The sequence below is a fragment of the Colius striatus genome, chromosome 7, assembly GCF_028858725.1.
Source record: "Colius striatus isolate bColStr4 chromosome 7, bColStr4.1.hap1, whole genome shotgun sequence".
NCBI classification, from domain to species: Eukaryota; Metazoa; Chordata; class Aves; order Coliiformes; family Coliidae; genus Colius; species Colius striatus.
The window spans coordinates 29,335,183-29,357,020 of NC_084765.1; the positions used below are offsets into that span (position 1 = coordinate 29,335,183).

Below are 21,838 nucleotides of genomic sequence, written 5' to 3' on the forward strand. Positions count from 1 at the left end.
TGCACATCTTTCTTAACTACTGTTTTGGTTAGCCTCCTAAAGGCCCTTATGCTTCTAAGATGTGTGAACTAAAATCTGTTGAAGATGCTCATCTTCATGTACCCTCAGCACTTCTCTTGCACTGGCTCTGCTGTCCTCCTGATGCCACTGAACACATATAGCATTCCAACTGCAGCAAATCAACCTGTGGATGGGGAGGAAGGATCATTTTCTGTCACGTCAGAAGGTTCAATGGGCTTCCCATTCTGCTCAAGTCTACCTTTCAAAAGACGACTTCAGTTGTTAGGCATTACCAGAGCAGCCTGTCACAACCTCTGTTGCATGGGCTACTCCTCTCTGCAGTGGATTCCCCAGGGCCACACATTTTCCATAAAAAGGTGAGAGGCTCAGTTAAACCACAAAAGCCATGACCTTGTTCTACCTGTTCTCAAGATACCAACTAGTGTACTTCGTGTGGGGCTATGGACTGGTATTACTTATTTAGAGATGCTCTCAAATCCATTAAGTTAATTGCCCTCTTTCCTGCCCCCAGGTTCTGGCATATACCTTTGACATCGGACATCACTCAAGTACCAAAGCATAATTTTAAATGCAAACTAAATGAAGGGCTATTTCTTCCCCAAAGACAACAAGAATTTGAAAACTTGCTAATCTTGATGGTGAGGCTTGTAACAACAGAGGCTGTATAGAGCACAGATCGTGACGACTGTGAAGAGAAAAAGCAAGACAAGGAGGGTTTCCTGACGCTAGGACATCCATAAGAGTGAATGCCAGCACTGCAGTGCTAGTAATTCAGCAGCATAAGGACAAAGAAAGGGAGACTTACTTTAACAAATTGGATGTGATATATCGCACTTTTAGTGCTGTATCCCATGGCTACTGAATTACTGAATCTTCATTGACTGTTTTATGTCACATGCACTCCTGAGTTGCTATCCAGGTTTCTTCCTACACAGGCTGTGGTCTCTCATTAAGACCAAGATTTACAAAGCACAGATTTCAGATTTTATAGAACCCCCTGTGCTTTCTAAAGATTCACCTTCTCTTCTAATCAACTGACATATCACTTCTTGGCTATGACTCCTGGTGGTTTTTTTCCCTTTCTTCTTTCTTTTTAAATTTGCAATGCATATTTCTCTGTCAGACCTCTAAAGATGTTAGTAAGATTTATCTGCACAGTCTCTTTCACTATTTGCTCCCCTTTAATTCTTTCAGATACAAGTACTTCTATGTTACAGGAAATGAGGACAAGAGAAAGCTGCAGATCCCATGAATGTAAAAATTGTCTTGAAGGCATGGAACAATTCAGCCCTAATTACAGCCAGCTGGAGCCTGCTCTCTCTGCAGTGATACTTAGATAATTAACCAAACATGGACTCATGCAAGACTCAAATATGTCACCACCACGCAGATATTCAATGTTAATTTTTTTGCCCATCGCTGAAATCAAGCTTAATGGATATTATCAGTTAAAGTTGAAAAAAATCATTAACACACAGTTGTACAGTGAGGCAAGGATTATTTTTCCTTCAGCAATATTGGTGCTATATTTCTTTAGCTGCAGAAGAATTGTCTTTCCCATTTAAAAGCAAATGCAAAATTCTGATTAATTGAACACCTGAAATTTTAGCCAGTTTAGCTCTAAATTTACAATACACTGAAGCCACAACACTGAGATAAAAAAAATAAACCCTCAAATGTTCTGATAGGCACTATTGCAGTAATACACCTTTATTTCTCATGGTATGCCGTCTTTCTATTTGTGGGTTTGTCTTTCTTCCTAAGGAAGCTTTACACGGATGTTGAAATCAAATAGTACTATGCCTAAAGTCAAATAAGCCGATTTGACTGCCAATGCATACACTCTGAAACTATTCCAAGAGGATGGCAGAGACTGCGCTTAAGAAGTCAGAAATGTTTGAAAGGCAAAACTGCTAATGCTGTCCTCCTTCTGCTTGTCATGAAGTACAGTTTTATATTGTTAGGTACTTGAATGTCTTTGCAGCAAAAAACAAACCTGAAAGAGGAAGTCAGTATAAAAAAGAGGAAGTTGTCTTCCCCCATTCTATTGTCAGCCGTTCTTTTCCTGAAAATATGAATTTTTAGAGAGATTCAATCCTTCTGACTGGTTATACAGCTACTTAGTGCTGCATTGATGAGAGAAAACATTTTTTCACTGCTTTTTATCAAGCAGGAGCTCCTGCAGCTTTTATTTCTAGTTACAATTCAAGCAATCTGCTGTGAAAATTTTCAAATATTTTAACCTGCTGAAGTTGTTTGTAAAAACAGCAATACACGACAGAAATTGTTGGGAAAGATGGTGCAATGAGAAACATAACTAATCAATACTTGTTAGATCTTGGGTAGGGCTAGAAAGAAGAAAAGAATCGTGCATTTCAGCGGCATACTTGCAGTGTTCTTAAAAAATGTGGGTGGGGAAGCAAGAATCTGAAGAATCTGGAATAAGGATTCTTTTCATTTTGCATTTTATTTGTCCTCACACCTTCTTATCTACTATTGAAAAATAAACAATCCCAATTATGTTTGCACACTGCCTAACACACTCCTGCAGCAGGAGAAGTCTGCATTTTGTTAAATTTCTTTGGAATGTCACTGTAATGCAAATCACAAAGTATAAGTTAAAGCATAACCCACAGCTTTTCTCTGGAGAACACACAGAATTTTTAGTAGCAGAGATAGAAAGCAATGGAATAAAAATGAAAGCTTAGCAAATAAATAGGTTAACTAATATAACGAATGACATATAAGACATGGCTGAAAAAGAAGGCAAGCTAGGTATTTTTGAGATTATTTTGAAGTCTATTAAAACCCCTACCTATTCACCTATGAAGCATTTTTGCTTAAAATGTATCTATGCTAATGTTCACAGATAGTAATGATTGAATGTTCTTTATAAGAATACAGGAGGAAAGATGATGCATCGGCAGCATTTCTTTCTGAAAGCATTTTTGGAGAGTTATACTAAAGAGAGTTAAGGAAATTCATGTTTGAGAGGAAAAGAAAACCTTTGTATATGAGAAGCCTCCAATATTTGTGTTATTTTGTGTTAAAAAGTGAGATAAGTGATGTTGCTGAAGCAACCCACCATATGAGGTAGATGCATATGAGGTAGTGCATGGGGTGATCTGACTCTGTCCAGAACCTAGGGATGGTGGGACTACCTGTGCTTGGTCAAACACAAGCAGCTTCCAGCCCAGGTGACTATGTGAAAGAAATGGCCACACTGTAAAAACCAAAGACATCCTCTTTCAACACAGTGTGCAGCATTGCTGCCTTAGTTCTCTCTCAGGTATATTTTTAGCTGTGACTGCTTTCTGTTCTCTCATTCTCTCACTCTGCTCTTAATAATAACAGACAGGCCAGAAGGATGATATTTACATAATTGCCTATATGCCATTTCCTAATAAGGAGAGTATGGAGCTCATGTAACAACTTTGATTTACAGGTTGTAGTAAAAAAATAGCACCAACACTGTAAGCTATAACTCTTGAGTATCTGGACAGTACTTAGAAAGATTAATTCTTTTTATGGCAACTACATACATAGTCTTTTCCAACTCAATAAGAAAGTTACTCTCATTCATACAAAATGATTCTTGCATGCAGCAGGTTCAAGTGTGTTGCTTATCTTTTTCAGCCATAAAAGTTGATAATTTTCTTAATTAGCAAGATCCAAAAAATGTTCAGTTTGGTGGTTTTTTTGTTTTTTTGGTTTTTTTTGTTTGATTGTTTGTTTAAAGACCGGGAATGTGTTTTTTGCCAAGACCACATCACATAATAACAGGCTAGAGAAGAATGAAAGGACTCAGCATAAAAAATAAAATCTAGTTATCACCAACTGATCGGTTGATAAATGAAAAGGCAAAGTGCACTACCTATCCATGATTGAAATTAAGGGAGGATGAATTTGTTATGAATATTGAAAACCTCACCAAAAGTACAGCCTCTTATTTCTCCGTCACTGAAAACTCCCTGCTTCCACAGTAAGCCATCTACCATCCCATCACAAAACGAGCTAGAAAATCCAATATCAAGCAGCAGAGTTGTTTTGATGTACAATACAGGAGCCTGTTCAAAATGAAGAGCAGTACTGGTTTGGAGCTTTACAAATTCATGAGATGATTTTTTCCATTTTGTCTGTCTGACTTATTTGAAGTTTCCAGCATGCAGCATGAGTTTAACACAAACATCACTCTCTTTTTATCAGATGAACTGATAAGGACAATATTTTTCACATGTTTGCAATTGGACAGATTTCATAGATAAGCACAAGTGAAAATGAAGATTAGCACAAGCTAGTGAAAAGTCTCTCTTTGGAAAGAATTGCATATAGGGACACTTAATAAATATTTTTAGGTTACTGTTGCTTAGTCTGTCAACGTGTCCATTTTGAATCATCGTCATCAGTCATTTAAACCTCAGCCGAAAACGTCTGGTTGGACCTGAAAAACCGGCAAGCCAGGTCTCAGGGAAACAACATCTTTTTTTCTTAACCTATCCCCTAACCCAAACACATCCCAAATTTACTAACTCTAGTGACTTTGGAGATACAGCTAAAAATGTGGGGGTTTGACTCTTTCTTTTGTTCATACATAACTGAAGGTGAAACGTTACCCTACCTGTGCCCTGGTGTGGAGATGCAGCCCCGCGACTCCTGTGCGTGGTCTGGGGAGGACGCTGGCCTGGTCTGATGGGAGGTTGCACAGCTCAGCACAGCTGCTCCCAATGCTTGCTCAAACTGTAAGTACAAAGTAATGGATACAGCAGCTGAAGTTTGGCAAACTGTTCAGGAATGCACTAAGGGAACGCAGTACAGAAAGGTAAAATCATCAAAAGAACATTTTTATGGTTATTATCTTAAAACGATGTTTAAGCCAATAGCCCCTCCCTGTCTTCTGTAGGTACCCAGCTTTATCTATAGTACACATCAATCACACCAGACTCTGCTTCAGTGCCAGTGTTTCATGTTCCTTCCTTGCTCTATGTGCCAAACCAAAGAGAAGAAACAAAGGCTGGTGTTGTTCCTGGAAAAAAAATAGGGGTTCTGCAGGAGTTAGTGGGCAGTTTCCTCTTATGCACACATAGGCTCGCATTCTGTATGGCAAGTTAACCTATTCAAACACGTTCACGGTGTCTTTTCAAGGGAAAGTGTCCCTGCTGAAATGTGCGTGGGTGCAGCATGTGGGAGAGGAGGTTGAAAACAGTTACTGAAAAATTCTCTCTGATGGTAAATTCCTGTGTGGCTGGAGAACTAGGCAGGCTGTTGAACAGTGTTCAGCTGCCTACAACCTTCCATTGTTATTGAGAAGGTGGTGACTTCCTCTTCATTGAATCTTTCCCCTTATTTTGCTCTTCCTTCCTGATGATAAATGAGCTTTTTATTAGTCTAACCAATTCAACATTACTTTTAGAAATTTTATCAGTCATGTAGATTTCACTCAGTGAGTCAAGTGGAAAAAATGCTTTCTAAAGCTGAGAGAGAACCTCCCATTTAAAATCCCTAAGCCAAGAGCACCTCCCTTGCTATATCCTCCAGCTGTTCTTAGAGACAGAAATAATCTGTTAATGTGGCATCCTCAGTCAGTTCCCATTTAGGCCACTCTGGAGCACCTCTGGCAGATCTGCCCATAATGGCAACCCCTGGCTCTTCCCAGGCCTCCTCCCACTCAGCTCACCCAGCACTCACCCCAAACAACACAAACCTCTTGACATTCAATTTATTAAGATCTTCCTGTGCCAAGACAGAAATCTATCCCACAACATAGTTATTCCTGTTCCAGGGCCACCGACTGTCACTTGTATCAGCTAAATAACAGTAATAGGAATACAGCAACAATTATGGAAATCTATTTCCTTAGCTAAAGCCTGGTAGATTTACAGTTAGTGTTGTTTGACAAAGGCTGGATGCACAAAAAAAAAGTCGTGCTTCCAGGCAGCAAATGTACAGAGTTAATAAAACATCACCTTACAGTTCTCTAAAAATTTTTACTCTAAAAACAAGGATTGATGTAAACTATTTGTATCTTCTCCTAACACGGTGAATAGAAATATGCCAGGTTGTACATTTTCCTTAAAAGAATTAGTAACATTTTTTACCTTGTGCTGCTCATATTTCTGTGCTATAAAGGATCTTACAGAAATCTGCAAGCACACTAGAGCACCCCAGCTCCAAAGCTTTTGCAAAATAAAGATGTGGAAACTTTAACTGTCTTTTTCTCTTGTTCTCAATTAGATATCAATGAATTAGATATCTGTATGTGCACACATTCAAAGAGAAAGGACCACAGGGGTAAGGAGAAGAACAAGGGAAAAAAATACATTAAAAAGAGAACAGGAAATCTGAAAACTTGAAAGAACAAAAATATTTTTAAGTCCTTTTGAAGCTTCATTTGTCACCACTGCAGGTGAGTGGAATCTGCAAGCCCTCTCTCCTTGCCAATACAGCAGGAGAAAATAATAGCAACTCCAGCAACAAAACAAGACAACTCAAAGATGGCAGATCAGTTAGACACAATCCCACCAGCTTAATGATCGATGGATGCACTGGTCAAGCTGTAAGTTTTTGGCTGGGAGGCTCCCAAGTGCTGACCTGACTGTTCTCTCCCAAGACACATAAAGAGTCTTAATGCGGATTTCAGATAGGAACTGTCACATTACTGCTGAACACTTCCTAAAATCCTGCCTTTAACCCTCACAGAAATCAGGGCAGAATTATTCCAGTGCACTAACAGTTCTCCCACTGAAGTTTTAACACAGCTTATGATACATAGGTGGAATAAATACCTTACCTGGGCTGGTAAGGAGAACGGCTATACTTGCAAGCTTCCGAAATGCAGCACTGATTTGTCTACCAAAAGTTACATAAAAAGTACTGCCAGACCTGCTTCCTCTCAAGAACAGGAGATAGCATAAAAAGGAATCATTATAAATGTCTGAAAATGTGTACTCTTAACACTTCTGAAATTGTAGCAAGCAAAAACACAATATCTTTTTTTTTTTTCTTTTTAATTCAGGCCAAATGAAATATATTTTTTATATATGCAGCTACATCACTGTCTTCAATCAGTGTAACCAAACCAAGGAAAAATCTGTTGTACGCACTTTCAGTGAGGCTTTGAGAAGAGCACAAAGATCTTTTACTTTCTTCGCTCAAAAGATATCAAAATGTCATCTTGGACTACTAAAGGTGGGGTAATTCCTGCTTCCCACCTCATCCTTAAACCTTTTGGTTTTGGTGACTGGCTGCACCTCACCTACTTTCACAAAGGGTAAGACCTACAATTGAATAGCCAGGAGAAGCTAGGGTCTTTCTACTGTCACTTTAAGTAGTAAGACATTTCTGTATTCCTGACTAGTACATGGATGTGATGAAGACATAAGTCTTAAATATAAAAGCATTTTAGATGTTTCATATAAAATTATAAATGGGTGTAGGGCAGAGAACAAGAGAAGCAAGTAAGAACAGCAAAGAAATGAAGAAAAAGGCAAAATATTTGAGGAAATGGTGGTTGTTAGCAGAAATGAGCAACCTACAGAGTGGACTATGGAAGTGTATCACTGCATGTTTCAGAAGTCACATAAATTATTTACCACAGAACTAAAAACAGATACAGAGATGCTACTACAACTTGTTCCAAATAGCAATTTTGCTAGGGATTTAGTAGAAAGACAGTTACTAAGAAGTAGCAAAATCTAGTTTTACTTTTCAATGGTGAAGAGATGAGGTGAACCTTCAGTGAGATTTCACCTCCCAAGTAAGCCATCAGACACTAAAACTCCAACTTCTTACAAAAAAATGAAACTCACAAAATTACAGATTTGTCCAATGTTTGGCTCTTGCAGGATTACTCTATTTAAACTCTGGTAGTAGTAAAACAGTATTCCCTATAACCCATACAAATTATCTTATGATACTATATTAGGGAAAAAAGAAATCTCAGAAAAATTAGTTACCACTTAAGTTTGAGACATTTCATCCATTCTAATGTCAAGTTGACTTAGCAAAACCTTCAGCAGCTACTGGCAATAAATCCCGCTGAAAATTTCAAAGCTTCCTACTTCTCCAGACGAATTTGCTTCATCCCCTTTTCTTCATGACTACTGGTCAGGACAGCAACATTTTCTGTGAAAGACAGACAATGATGTAATTTCAACCAAATTTCCAATGTGATTTATTGTTTATTTTCCTTGTTTAGAGATCTCCTGATCTCTGAAATGCTACAAGAGTGACCCAGAAAGATGTCTCAATTATTTTCAAAATTCTGGCTTCACAGCTGGCACTTTAGACTTTTATCCTCTTCCTTAGCATTTGCATTTCTTGTCTGAACCCCAGGAGCACACTGCTGCTGTCATCTTTTCATTTTATCTGCTGCACAGCCACAATATTAGCTTTGCAATAAAAGCATGGGGTGGAGCACACACACGGAAGTAGAAGCTGACTGATATAACCAAGGTCTTCCTAGTGAAAGGAAGAGGCAATCTTAACAATTTTCTTGTTTTTACTTACAATTTCCAAACAAAACAAAGAATAAGCTAGGAAAAAAAAAAAAAGAAGAAAACTTGTTTCATATCTTACATGTTTTAGCAGAAAAAAGCACAAAGGTTTATATTTCTTGTGTTTGCCTAGGAGCAGTTCATGGTGGTCAGACCTTGAGTTACTCAAGTTTCACCTTAATCCAGCACTACTGAGAAGTTTGAGACATTGATTGGCTTCTCACCTCCTAACAGAGTGGCAGAGAAGTATTTGGTGGTTTGCAACAGTGTTGAGGCTATGGCTCTAACACTCCCAGGGGCCTTCGGAGTTACTCGGGGAGACGGTACTGTCTAGTATTTTTGGGGTTTTTTTGGTGGGTTTTTTCTCCTTCCGCTCATTCCCTCCCCTGATATTCTGCTTCCATGACTTATGTATGAACACATTTCTGGATGATAAAGTTGGTGGAAAGAAAGTAGACATAAATGCCCAAATAACTTATTTGCATTATGAGAAGCACAGATAAAATGGAGCAAAGCACTTTCCAACTTCCATGAGAAGAAATGACAGCCTGGTGAACAGACTGTATGATAGCAAGGCTGCACTGATGAGCAGGACAAGCTAGACCATCAACTGTTGAGTGGCATAAGCAAGATGTCTTGACAACAATTATCACAAGAAGACCATTTATTCAGGACATTTGAAAGAAAGGTACTAAAATAGCTTTGCAGATGAGCAGCAACAGGTGAGACAAGAGCCGTCAGAACATACACATTATCCGCACAAAGATGAAATGAATGAGAAAGATGAATACCCTCCTGCTGAAAAGAGATAAAGAAATAACCATTCATTTAGTCTTAAACTTCAACTTGTAGCTCATCATCTAAATTGAAATATTGGAGATAAGTCAAGAGATCCCTCTGGATGGATAAGTTTTAATGTTCTCCTCTCAGGCTGCCTGAGATTTATCAACAAATTCACTTTTGCAGATGGGATTAGCCAGTAACACAATATAGGTGAAGAACAGAGGGAGAACAGTCTAGCGAAGCTGCCAGAAGGAGTGGTAAGAGAATATCACAGTCCTTAGTTGTTGGAGATCTTTACTCCACAGTAAGATTTTTCACATATTAGAGGGTTCTTCGAATTAAGAAAAAATCAACCCTACTGAAGAACAGAGAAATCAGCAAACGCATCATGGCATGGAACAGCTCCACTGAAGGTGTATTTAAATTCTCTCAATAAGGCAATGTTGTTTGTGTAAAACTTTAACCGAGTGAGAGACTGGGAACTTTGTGGATTTAGGCAGCATGCTCAATTTAAAGAAGCCGATCGAAAGGGAGATGGACTTCTCCTTTAGCACCTGAGGTGACTGTGGACACACCAGCTTGCAGTATGCATCTCAAGTTGTGAGCACCTCCATAGGAAACACCAAGAGAGGAAACGCTGCCATAGCTGTATCTGCTTCCAACTTAAAATAGAGACAATAATGGTAAATAATAGTACTTAATGGGCGGCAAAACTTTAAGTCACCAAGGGTTAGCAAACCCTATACACATCATCTTCAAGGTTCCCATAATTGTTAACCTAAACCCAAAACTAACATCTTAACAAAACTAAATGGGGTTACATTTCCACCTGTGCTACTTCTTTAAATGTAGGTAAGCTGAAATACTACAATAAAATACCAACATTTACATCTGTTTTCTAATTTCAGTTGCATGCTGGCATTTTTACAGGCTTTGCACAGCAGTAGTAAAGGGCTTTGCTTGCCTTTGCTTTTCCTTGCAGAATCATGTTCCAAAAGCTCTGGAACAGCTGGAGATGGCACAGATTCACTACCAAAGCTTTATATAAATCAAGTATTTCTGTGGTAGCACGGAAAATTTAGGTGTTTTTTAAAGCTTTACATTATATTTTGTAGGCACCATAGAAAGCATTTTATCTCCAATACAAGCATATTCATATTAAAAGGTAGCTAAGTCAACAAGTGGCTTGGAGGTCATATATAAAGTTGTTACTGTACTAACAAATAGCACATTGACTTAAAAAATGCAATTTACAACTCAAAAAGACAAAGAAAAGAATCAAACCCTGAGCACTCTATATTTCTTATATTGCAGTGCTCAGCACTATAGAATAATTTACAACAGTTTAAGTTCATTGTCAAAGATGACATGAAATTCTTCCTTTCAGCTGCTGCTCTATATTTGACAATTAACATGGATGGAGTAAATGAAGATGCAGATAAATCCCTCTTGGAGAGGCTGCAGGCATAGAAAGTCGGTATGAAAAGAGCTGCCATGTGACTCAGCCCCATACAAGCTGTCCTTGCTAAACAAAGAATGAGGAATGCTAAACAAATGAATCACAAGCCATTTCTGCAAAACATCCTCTACTTTCTAGCAACTGCAAAGCTGAGAGCTATCTGTCCTGTCAACCTGAGTGACAGCCCATGAATAAAAGGGCACCTAATTACAAGATTCGTAACAGAAAGTCTACATTTCAAAAAACCACCATACAAGTTATGATTGCAGACTGTGTAAGGAAGCAAAAGTTGAAACAAACCCACAAGGAAACAAAGCTCTGATTTGGGAAATATTTTTCCTGTTAATGTTGACTGCAAGTGAACTCTTCATGGGCTGTGAATGACTGGTGATACTTTAGCACTCTGTACATTGCTGGATTTTTATGGTAAGAACTACTCTTTGCTTTCAGGTGGCTATCAGACTTGCCAAGCTAGTGAGATTCTGGCAATATTTATGCTGTTTAATGTTATCAACATGTTGACTGGACACAAAAAAATGTGTGGACACAAAATCCTGTAAAAACACATAATTATAAATAAGCACTTTAGGTTATATCTCGTTTGCATGATAAAGTCAAGAGAGGAAACGGATTATTTCCAAATTGACTATATCAGCAAGGCATAATACAGTATCACAAGGTCAGTATCAACAACCAAAGCATTTCATTAAACTATGGGATTTCCTTTGATGGCACTTCACAGGTCTCCACACACAATAGATGTGTGACAGCTTTGCAAAGAGGCAGCCTTAATCAGCTGGCACAGAAAATAGCCATCCCAAGACAAGGGTTTCCAGAACTCCCTCAGAACTGTGGGGGATGCTGCTGTTAATATGTACTGCACATAAGGACAGGCTGCTTGGGCGATGACATTTTCAAATGGCATTACCTCACCATCGATCAGGTAATAAAGACTACATTCTGTTTTCAGAAAGTAATAACTTCTTCATTTCAAAACTGTTTCCTTGGGTGGAGGGGTGCTGTAGACACACTACATACTCTCTTAGACAGAGAAAGGGAAAGAATTTGTACAGGGATTTTTGCCTTCCTTCCCAGATATATGTATGTTTTTAATACATATGACAGAAGATACATAACCAAAACATAACCAAAATAAAACAACACAGAGTAGTACAGCAATAAAGAGTCCAACCAGCCCTTTAAGACCACCTTCTCCCCACTCCTCCCCTCTTCCCGGGCTCAGAGTCCTGATCCCGGTGTTTTTACCTTCTCCTCCCCTGAACAGCCCAGGGCGCAGGGAGTGGGGTTTTCAGTCAGTCTATTCCCAATAGCTTCTGCTGTTTGTCTCTCCTCAGGGCAGGTGGGCTCTGCACCCGTCCTCCCTGCACCTCCGTGGGGTACCTCACACACACGGCAGCCCTGCACGGGCTGCTCCAACGTGCATTTATCCCAAAGGCTGCAGCTCCTCTGTGCCTCTTGTGTGGGGCTGCTCTGGGGCCCGCAGGCTCTCCAGCACGGCCTGCGCCATGGCCGCCTCCTCACACAGTCTCTTGCCTGCCCGGGTGCCTCACACGGAGCTGCTGATGGCTCTCAGTCCGGCCATGGCCCTGCATGGGTTGCAGGGGTACAGCCTGCGTTCTCACCACGGCTTGCAGAGGGGTCTCTGGTCTGGTGCTCCTCCTTCCTTCTCTGACTGTGGGGTCCGCGTGGTCGCTTCCATCTTGTATCACTCTCACACCTCCTGCCAAGCACTTCAAATTCCCGTCCCTAAATAGTGATGGCAGGGGCGCCAGATTGGCCCAGCCGGGCCGGAGGTGGGTCTGAACCCAGGAGCCGGGGGAGAGTCCAAAAACTCTTTACCAGGTCTTCACTGCAACCACCTCCCCCTGTTACCAAGCAAAAGCTGCTCCTTGCTAAACCATGACAATACCCAGAAAAAGGGAGTTTCAAAGTAAAAAATTATTTTACTTTAAAAAATATGAAATATAGCATGAATATACTCTTTAAAATGGAACTGATTCCTGAAGAGAAAGGAAATACTTAATGACTTGCTCATGCTTATTGACTCTTAAAAACAAGTATCTGTTACTCATGCATTTGAGGTATTTGCTGCTCCCAAACTACCAATCTGAAAAACTTTTGACAGCACCAGATGAAGACACATCCCAAAAGGCTAGCATGTAGGTTCAAAACCTGTAGGCTCTCAAAACACTACTCCTTTCATTGATGAAAGATCAGCAAGAGAAGGAAAGAAATAAAGACATTAATTGCTTTAGTTCCAGAAGAACGATCAGCTGTCTTGCTTGTAGTCTGATCATCCAGGCACGGGTTATAACTGAACTCTGAACATCTACCCACCATCCTTTGACCACATCTAGCTGACTCAAAACAGAAAAGAGAATACTACCTATTCTAGCTGCAGGAGCCATCCTAAGAAGTTGGAAACAATTAATTGTAATCAGACTGACTTTCTAGAACACAAATCTACCAATTATATCTGGAAGTGATGTTATCTTGGGAATATTTATTCAGGTCTTACTTCCTTTTACCAAATAAAATTCCATGCCATAAGCTACCATGATGAAAAACTCAAGAATATTAAACATGGCATGTCTGAATTAATGGTTAAAACCAAAAAAGCCCAAAAAACTACCCTTATCCTCCCACCAAAGATCCCCAAACAGTCATGTAAAGGCAACTAGTGATTGAATTCTGAGACCGCCAGGGACTATCCAGGTCCTCAGCTGTATATTTCCTACTGCATTTTTTATTCATTCATTTTTGGCTTAATATTACAGACTTAACATTATTTAGTAAGATGAGAAAGTTAGCGGAAAAAAAGACAGAAGGTATGACTCGTCATCCATCCTTACGGATGAATCATGTGGTAGAAACCTCTTTTCAAGAAACACATGGTTTATTAAGCTTCAAAGAGAGTTTCCAACTTAGCCAAAAGGAATTTGTTAAATTCACGAAGAGCTGTACAACCATGACAGGGAGGCTATGGACGAGAAGACAGAAACAGGATCAGCACATGTTAATAAAACAGCAGAAGCCTACTGCATCATTTTACTGTTCTTTGCTGTAACAAGAAAAATTTCCTGTCTCAACAGTTACTGAAATTGTAGGCTCTTACTAATATTTCACATTCACAAAAATCTTATTAATATCTGAGTGTGACTTTCTAGAGGAAGGCTCTCAGCGCAGTGATACAAGCCTCGGATAGCAATGTGGACACAGGGATAGACAAAGAGAGAAAAATCAGCAGTACTGTAGCAACAGAAAAAATTGAAAGCGACAAAACCCCACCCAACCCCAAAGCCTCAAATGGCTTTTCATGCAACTTTCTTTCACAAACTAAACTCAAAACTTGCACTAGGATTATGATTTGAATTTCAATCCACTCCCCCACCCACCACCACACTCCTTTGCCATTTGCTGAGTTTTATTAGAACCATCTGTGAGATCCTCCCCTTCCAGTTTCTTATGTCTGTTAATCTGGCAGCTGCACTTTATCATTTATTTTAAAAGCTTTGTTTCAAAGTTGTTGAGACAGAAGGTCTGTGACAGGCTAAAAGTTATCTCTAAAATCAACAGAGAAACCTCATCACATGCTGTGCTTTACAGATTAAAGGGGAAGAATGGAAGCTGGAGAATGTATCTATTTTTAATGGGAAAATAAATAATGTTTTTTAGAGATCAAGAAATTTTTACCACTGCAATTTATCTGACAAAACCCACAATTTTATGAAGTACTGCAAGTTGTCACTGCAGAATAGTTCCAAGATCATTTTCATAGACTGACAGAAGCAAAAGAAATGCAGAGAAGTATTTCCTTACAGCATCTCCTTGGCAAACGATAAGCAAGGGGAGTACTAAGAGAAGGAGGAATTTTGATGAAGCATAGTAGCAGAGTTTGAGTGACTTTCTTATACATGATACAATTATGAGAAGTTTTTGAATACAGCAGCCATGGACTTTAGACTTTCTTTTCATTAAAAGTACTTCAGAATCTAATTGTCACTGCAATATCCTGTAAGTCACCTCACCACAAATCCTGAGTATTGTATGTGTTTGTATACACAATGAAACTACCTGCCTCCACTATGCCTTTCAAAAGTGGATTAACACAGCAGTAGTGTTTGTACATGTACCAGTCATCCCAGGCAGGATCCATTCAGCAGTTTAAAAAAACACAAGTAATACAATGTTGTTTGCAATTCTTTCCTTAGCTTTATTACCCCATGTGTGCTACTGCTTCTTAAGCTTAAATCTTGCTATTGAATCCTCATAAACCATATTTGTTCACTCATATGTACAAATATACATATTACCACCATGCGCTTCGTCATGATGGGATAACTTGTGCCTGTAGCATATGGCAGGGCGTATAATCACTGATGAAAAACAGCAAAAACCTTTGGCAGCTTTCATTTACTTTAATGTTTTACTCCTCCAAAGTGCAGGAGCATTTGCATACTTGCACAAGAATGGTGCAACCTTAACTTCGGGGAGATTAACAGGAAAAGCCTTTTCTTTGATTTTTTTTCCAAATCATCCCAAAAACCATTTTGTTTTTTTTTTTTTTTTTAAATAAAGTAAATGCACTTCAAGTGTGAACAGAAAACACTGATATTCTTAATATCTGAGGAACACTACTTACGTTTTTTTGTGTTTATAATATTATGAGCACTTCCTTCCTTCCTGCAAATAGATACTTTGCTCTTCCCATGCTACTGTTACTTAAAAGGTAGCAAAAAAAAAAAATATAGACAATGTGAGACTGCCATTAAATAATGTTTGTATGTGTGTAAATTTGAAGAATTTGAGAAAGTAACTGGAACTTCATAGAATTTCCCTAGTTATCTCAATATGGGCAAGAGTTTCCTCCACATATACATATGAATTGCATTTAAGTCTATAAATCATATCTGAGACACGCACCTTGTTGCCATCTCTCATGACTTTTCTCATTGTTTTATAGAACTTAAATCTCCCATCTTCCCTGAACAAATTCTTCATTCCTTGTTCAAATAAACTAACGCATTTAAAGTTTCTCAAGTACTCTGACTTTGACAAGACTTCTACAGCTTCCAGCACTGGGATTTGTCATTTTCTTCATACCCCTTCCTTTCAATCATAATAGAACAATTTTTGTTTTAAATAAAGTATTAAGCAGTAATTCAAATTGTCACGAACAAATTGGCTTATCTTCTCCTTTGAACCTTACTATAAAAAGCAGACAAATTAAAGATATTTTCATTGCACAGGCTGTATAAAAAAGATGCAAATACATTAACTTTAGCTGACAGATCATTTAAAGGCTGTTTCAGAAGTATTAGAAATACTACTGCCATAATCTAACTTCTGAAATTTATATGCAAATAAAAATTAAAAAATAAGTCTGAAAATATTTACATTAGAAGAAAATCCATATATATTTTCAACTAATAATACAAAAAAAGTAGATTTGCTCTTGAAAAATGTCCCGGAATCTCTCAGGAGAAGTAATGAAATAAGCACGTGTGATCAACTTGGAGGAGATACTTTTGTTAAAATGCTGAACATTACTTTTGGTAGCACATACTTCACTCTACTGGCTTAGTAAAAATAAGATGTCTTACGAAATTAAGAACTTTGAACAAACCCAAAGTTTGAGAGAATGAACTTAATTTTTTTCTCTTATTTTCCCCGTCTTTTATATTTAAGAACACGCCATTTGTATGAAAAATCTGTCAAACCCTCTTATTAGGTCATCGTTGATCATTACAGAACATATTCATTCATATAGGCTAATAACAACAAACCAAAAAAAAGGCAATTAAAAAACCTGCCATCCCTAGGTATACTCCTATTTCACAGTACCGTGAATATATTAAACCAAAATTGCAAACAGAAGAACGCTTGGGACCATAAAAATAAAATTACACCCTGCTGCAAATGTCATTTTTCTTGCTCTTGAATAAAAAATGTTGATTCCCTGGTTGCAATTCAACAAATAAAGATGTGAAATGGCAGCATATTTCCTGACAGAACTCCAGAGCTGCATCTCAAACAAGCCCACTGCTAACCTGCTGCCTCAGACTATGGTTGTCAGCTTCAAATACCCTCCCCCACATGAACAACCACTCATGGATATATGACAGTGGTTATCAGAAAATCTTCCTGAATTGTGATATGAAGAAAAATTGGCAGATTGAATGCATGCATTCTCCCTGTGAAATCTGTTCATGTAAAATGAATGAATTTCCTGAAAGGAGAGGTTGTTTTAACCTTACTGAATAGGTTAATACCATGTGCAAAACCAGATGAACAGCTCCCACATCAATGTCCTTGAAGAACTTTTGTACAGCTGCAATTGAAGTAGCAAATAAACACAGTGTGAATCAGAACTCCTCCTTCTTGGGCACAGCACTTCCAAAAGGAAAGCAGAGTAATGCAGCATATGCTGGAACCCATTTAACTTATAGGGACTGCTTGTCAGTCATGGTGTATCCATATATATTGTCAATTCACTAAGCAATTTGTTCTTCCTCTTTGAAATGTCAGAGAATCCATCTCTGCTCATCCTGTGTATCCCTTGAACCAAACAGCAGACGAGTACATCACCGGCATTTAGAACATGAGTGTTCAACAGTTAACTATAAAATTCCTGTAAAAAACTCTGGTTGGCAATAAAAATAAAAAAAAGGCTCAATACCCATTTATATGGTGGGAAAAACTGAAACAAGAACTGAGATTGGTATGGGATTACAAATAGTATCTGGTTTGTTGTTAAACTAGAAAGTAAAGAAAAAAAGGGAGTAACTCTGAATTAATGTATTTTAGGACTGACTTAGATGGCTGTCAGCACGGAATCATGATTTTCCACTCCTGCCATTTTCCTGGCTTGTCAAATACAGTTTCCTGATTTGCTTACATTGAAACTACCCTTCTCAGTGTGGGCTGCCACCAAAAACTGACTCAGCTTTAACATGGAAACATCGTTGGAAACCAAAAAGCCATCATGCCCTGGGAGCCAAAGCTGGCGGCTGCAAGCAGAGTACAAACAGCATTTCAGACAAAGCTGGAAAATTCCAGATATGTGTTTCACTGAACTCTTCCCACAGCTATCTATGATCAGACTAAGAAAGCTTAATTCAGCAATAAACTGAAATACTATAAATACTGTAAAAAGAAATATTGTAGCTGAAGTTTTCTAAGCACTAACAACCTGCAATCTTTACGTGAAAGTTAAGTCACATCCACGGGCCGTTATTTTTCAAAATTTCTTCTCTTTTAATAGTTTTACAGGCTTTGACGTCTCATAACACTATTATTTTAAGTCTGGTCTGGACAAGAATTCACACTGATCTTTAGGAAAATTAGTTTCAAAAGACCATGCTGAACTATCTTCCAAGTATCGCTATAATTTATCAAAGTTTTAGCTAAAGCAAGTATGAAGATAAATGAAATGGATCGAAAATGGGGTACTTCCAAGAACATAAATGATGGTTAAATTAAGTTTGTGGCAAGAGCCAATCCACACATTTTGACTTCTCAGTGAAGTCTCATTTGACATTGCCATGACAAAGGCACTAATACAATACGCAAATCTCAAGCAAGAAACTACAGTAGAAAGCAAATTGAATTGGTCAGAAGAGCCAGGAGACAAAGAAATGCCACAAATACTCTTGGCACTGAATTAGTGAGATCATGTCAGAAAATCAGTATTAGCTTGTTAAAACTACTAGAACTGTAGGATCAGTAAACAGTATTACCAGAGCTTGAAGATAGGTCACAATTTACAGTGCTCTGCATTTAAAAATCTCATTGAACACTGACAAATTTAACAAAGCCAGTAGAGTTTGCTGAAAAGCCACCTTAAGGCAACCAGCACTCAAAGTGAGAGTAACACCTCACAGTAAAGGTCTGAGGGCATTAGAAAGAGGCTTGGTGCTTTCTCACCATGCCATTTCTCTCTCCTCAAGTATTTTAAGACACCTTTTCTTGTAGTGACTGCAGTTTAAGAATACTGATGGAAAGAAATTGGAATTGTAATTGGGAACTGCAAGTGTTGCACTGTTTAAAAGCAACTGTTTGACCACTTCACCACAGCATACAAATTCAACATGCCTGGGAAATTTTGCATCACCATCCTCAGCATCTTCATCTTTCAAAACACTGAAGAAAGCAATTCCTTTACACCCTGTCTTACTAGAGGCAGGTTGGGCATTAAGTGATTTTGGCAGCTGCACAGATTGAGCTGTATCAAACAGCTGCAGGCTGGAAACAATTGGTCCTGTGATATACGGAAACAGGCAAGGTCAGAGGACAATACCCAGCAAGTATTACTCTAGTTCTGGCTTGTCATTAGAGCAACAATACAGCTGTGCATCACTTCATGCTTCTAAATAGGCAAAGCATTTTCTCCAAAAAAGAAGGTATTAAAAGGGTGATACTGAAATGCACTATCAAGCTTAATGAAGGAGTTGTAAGCCTGTGTTGATACAGGAATTAATGTGAAAAGGGAGAACCTGAGAAGCTTTAATTCTAAACTATCTTGAGAAAAATGCTTGTTTGAACATTCAGTTGAAGAAAAATGAGACAAAGTTAAAACAGGGTAAAATAAAGCAGTAATGTGAAAGGAGTGGCTTGATAATACTCATAGCAGGAAACCGATGCCTGAGAAACTGTTTACTGGGAATATATTGCAAAGAGAAAAGAAGCACAGCAATAAGGAAGGAAACCTAGATAAAAAAAATAAGAATTGCTGTTGAATATAAGCAATTTGAGAGGCTGATACAGAGGGACCAAGTAACATGGCTTCATTAGCTAAAGAAACTGTCCAGGGTGAAGTGTCCTTGATGAATGCTATACTTGAGTACAACAGTTACTAAAGCTACAGAGAAATCTGTTATATGTTTCCCATGAACATAATTTTATTACGTTAGTTCAGAATAAAACTCTTAATTAGAAAAGCTGCAGTAACAAGCTAATTATTCAGACATTTTACACCAAAATACAAACTTAGGTACAGAGGAGCTGACTGTCATGGAAAAGTGAGAGGGTTCCATCTGTGCCAGAGAAATTATTAACTTACAGTAGGTATTAACTGATCACAATAGACTTCATCTAGGATGAGATGATGTGATTCAGTTGATGTCGTTTTGAAATAACAGTTAAACCACAAATTAAGCAAAGTTGCCAAATATCAAAGATGCTGAAAATAAGACCAGAAGGACCATAAATACTCCCCAAAAAGCCCCAGAGAGGACAAAAATGGTTTCCAAGATGACAGCAACCTAGCAGATCAGACCAAAAGTCCAGCTTGTCCTTTATTCTGCTTCTGGCAGTAGTCCACATCATAACAGCATACACAGTAATATTTTCTGCATACCCTCTCCCGATCTGCAGCAACATGCAGCTCAGAGACTTCCTGGGAAAGAAATAGTGTCTTTGTACTTGATAGTCTTGCATGGAATTTTCCTTCATAAATTTATCCAGTTACCTTTTGAACCCATTTAGAATTTTGCATCCACAACATCCTGTGGAAGGACATTCCACAGCTTAACAGTTCTGTCAGAACTATCTTTTGCATTTGTATTGAGATGCCAGGTTCTTGTCAGAAAAAAACCAAAACAACCCAGAAAAAAGAAAACAGATAAGAAACATGTCCCTTCTTATCACCTCCATCTACTTTTTCCTAAGGCATTACAATTTGTGATTGTGACAGACCTCCCTCGACCTATCTTACAGTCTGAAGTGTCCTGATGTATGCAATCATTCTTAGTGAATACTGCTCCATACCTCCGACTTGCTGCCCTGCATTCCTCTTGGGCACTCTTTTCAAGTTATGCTGCATGTCATATTCAGATGCTTTTTAGAAGAGAGTGAAAGAATTATAGTGAGAACAGAGAAGCATGTTGAAAAAAAAATTCAGGGGAAAAGAAGACTCACTGTGATGCAAGCAACAAAACTGTTCAAGCATTATTAAAAGATTTAAAATAGGAGAAAACCTTTAAGAATTTTAGCAGTTGTCAGATTATTTTCTGTGCCTTCATGCTTTACAGAGTCTAAATAATTTGTGTGCTCTTGTTTCTGCCTCAAATCAGTACATGACTGCACTTTATCACTTTCTACCCCATCTGTAAAGAGACAACCATGCTAGGAGCTAATGAGACTTTGTATATATCTAGCAAGGAGAGAAAGAAATAATAGCAGTGAAATACATTGCAAGTACACAGTGCGTGATGGTGAAGGAAGGTGAAAAAACATTACTAGTCATGTTATGCCTTAAAAGTAGTAATACCTGGAACTTAAATTTAATTTCCATCTCTGCAACTATGATCACACTCTTAAATTACCTGAAGGGGAGTTGGAGTGAGGTGGGGCTTGATCTTCTCTCTCCAGTAACAAATGGCAAAACATGAAAAAATGAACTAAAGTTGCACCAAGGGAGAATTAGATTATACATTAGGAAGAACTTCTTCATCTAGAGGGTTATCAGGCAGTGGAATAGGCTGCCCAGGGAGTTGGTGGAGTCACCATCCATAGGTGCTTAGGGATCTGGTTTAGTTTAGTGATGGGCCTGGCAGTATGAGGTTAGTGTTTGGACTTAATGATATTAAAGGTCCTTTCGAACTGTAATGATTCTCTGATTCTATAATTCCAGTAAGAAAACCCAACTGGGATCTTTACTATTCAGTTCCAAAAGCATAAACTATTCCCAAAACACTGGAGAATGAATTTTGATGTAGTATGCTGGTCAGTCTCTGAGAAAAGGCTCCCCTCTGACTTGGGATGCCCTCAGGTCTCCACTGCCTGCATTGAAACACTACCCCCGAGGTGAACATCTTGTATTAAGAAAATGCTTCAAAATATCTCCACAACAGTTTTGAACACACATTCAGTGTTTTCCTCTCTTTTGTAAACTTCTACACAAGGTCAGGCATGAGTGCAAGAGGCTGGGTAGTTGAAGAGATTGGTATTGTTCATTTGCTGTTACAAAATGTGTTCTATTAATATTTTGGAGAAACTGACCCCTTCTCTAGTACCTCAAATACCAAAGAGTCTAGTCTTAAAAAAAAAAACAAAAACCACA

At 38.4% G+C, this 21,838-nt stretch overlaps 1 protein-coding gene across 3 annotated transcripts in view; it reads right to left on the reverse strand.

Moving 5' to 3' along the window:
• Positions 1-21,838, reverse strand: part of PEAK1 (pseudopodium enriched atypical kinase 1) — a 122,048-nt gene that overhangs the window by 61,823 nt on the left and 38,387 nt on the right. For 2 of the 3 annotated variants that reach the window (XM_061998953.1, XM_061998951.1), the window contains exons 2-3: positions 7,974-8,142; positions 4,640-4,758 (exon numbers count right to left, since the gene is read on the reverse strand). The gene's annotated coding sequence lies outside the window, so the exon portion shown is untranslated. The remainder of the gene's footprint in view (positions 1-4,639; positions 4,759-7,973; positions 8,143-21,838) is intronic. The other variant, XM_061998952.1, reaches the window with a different exon arrangement.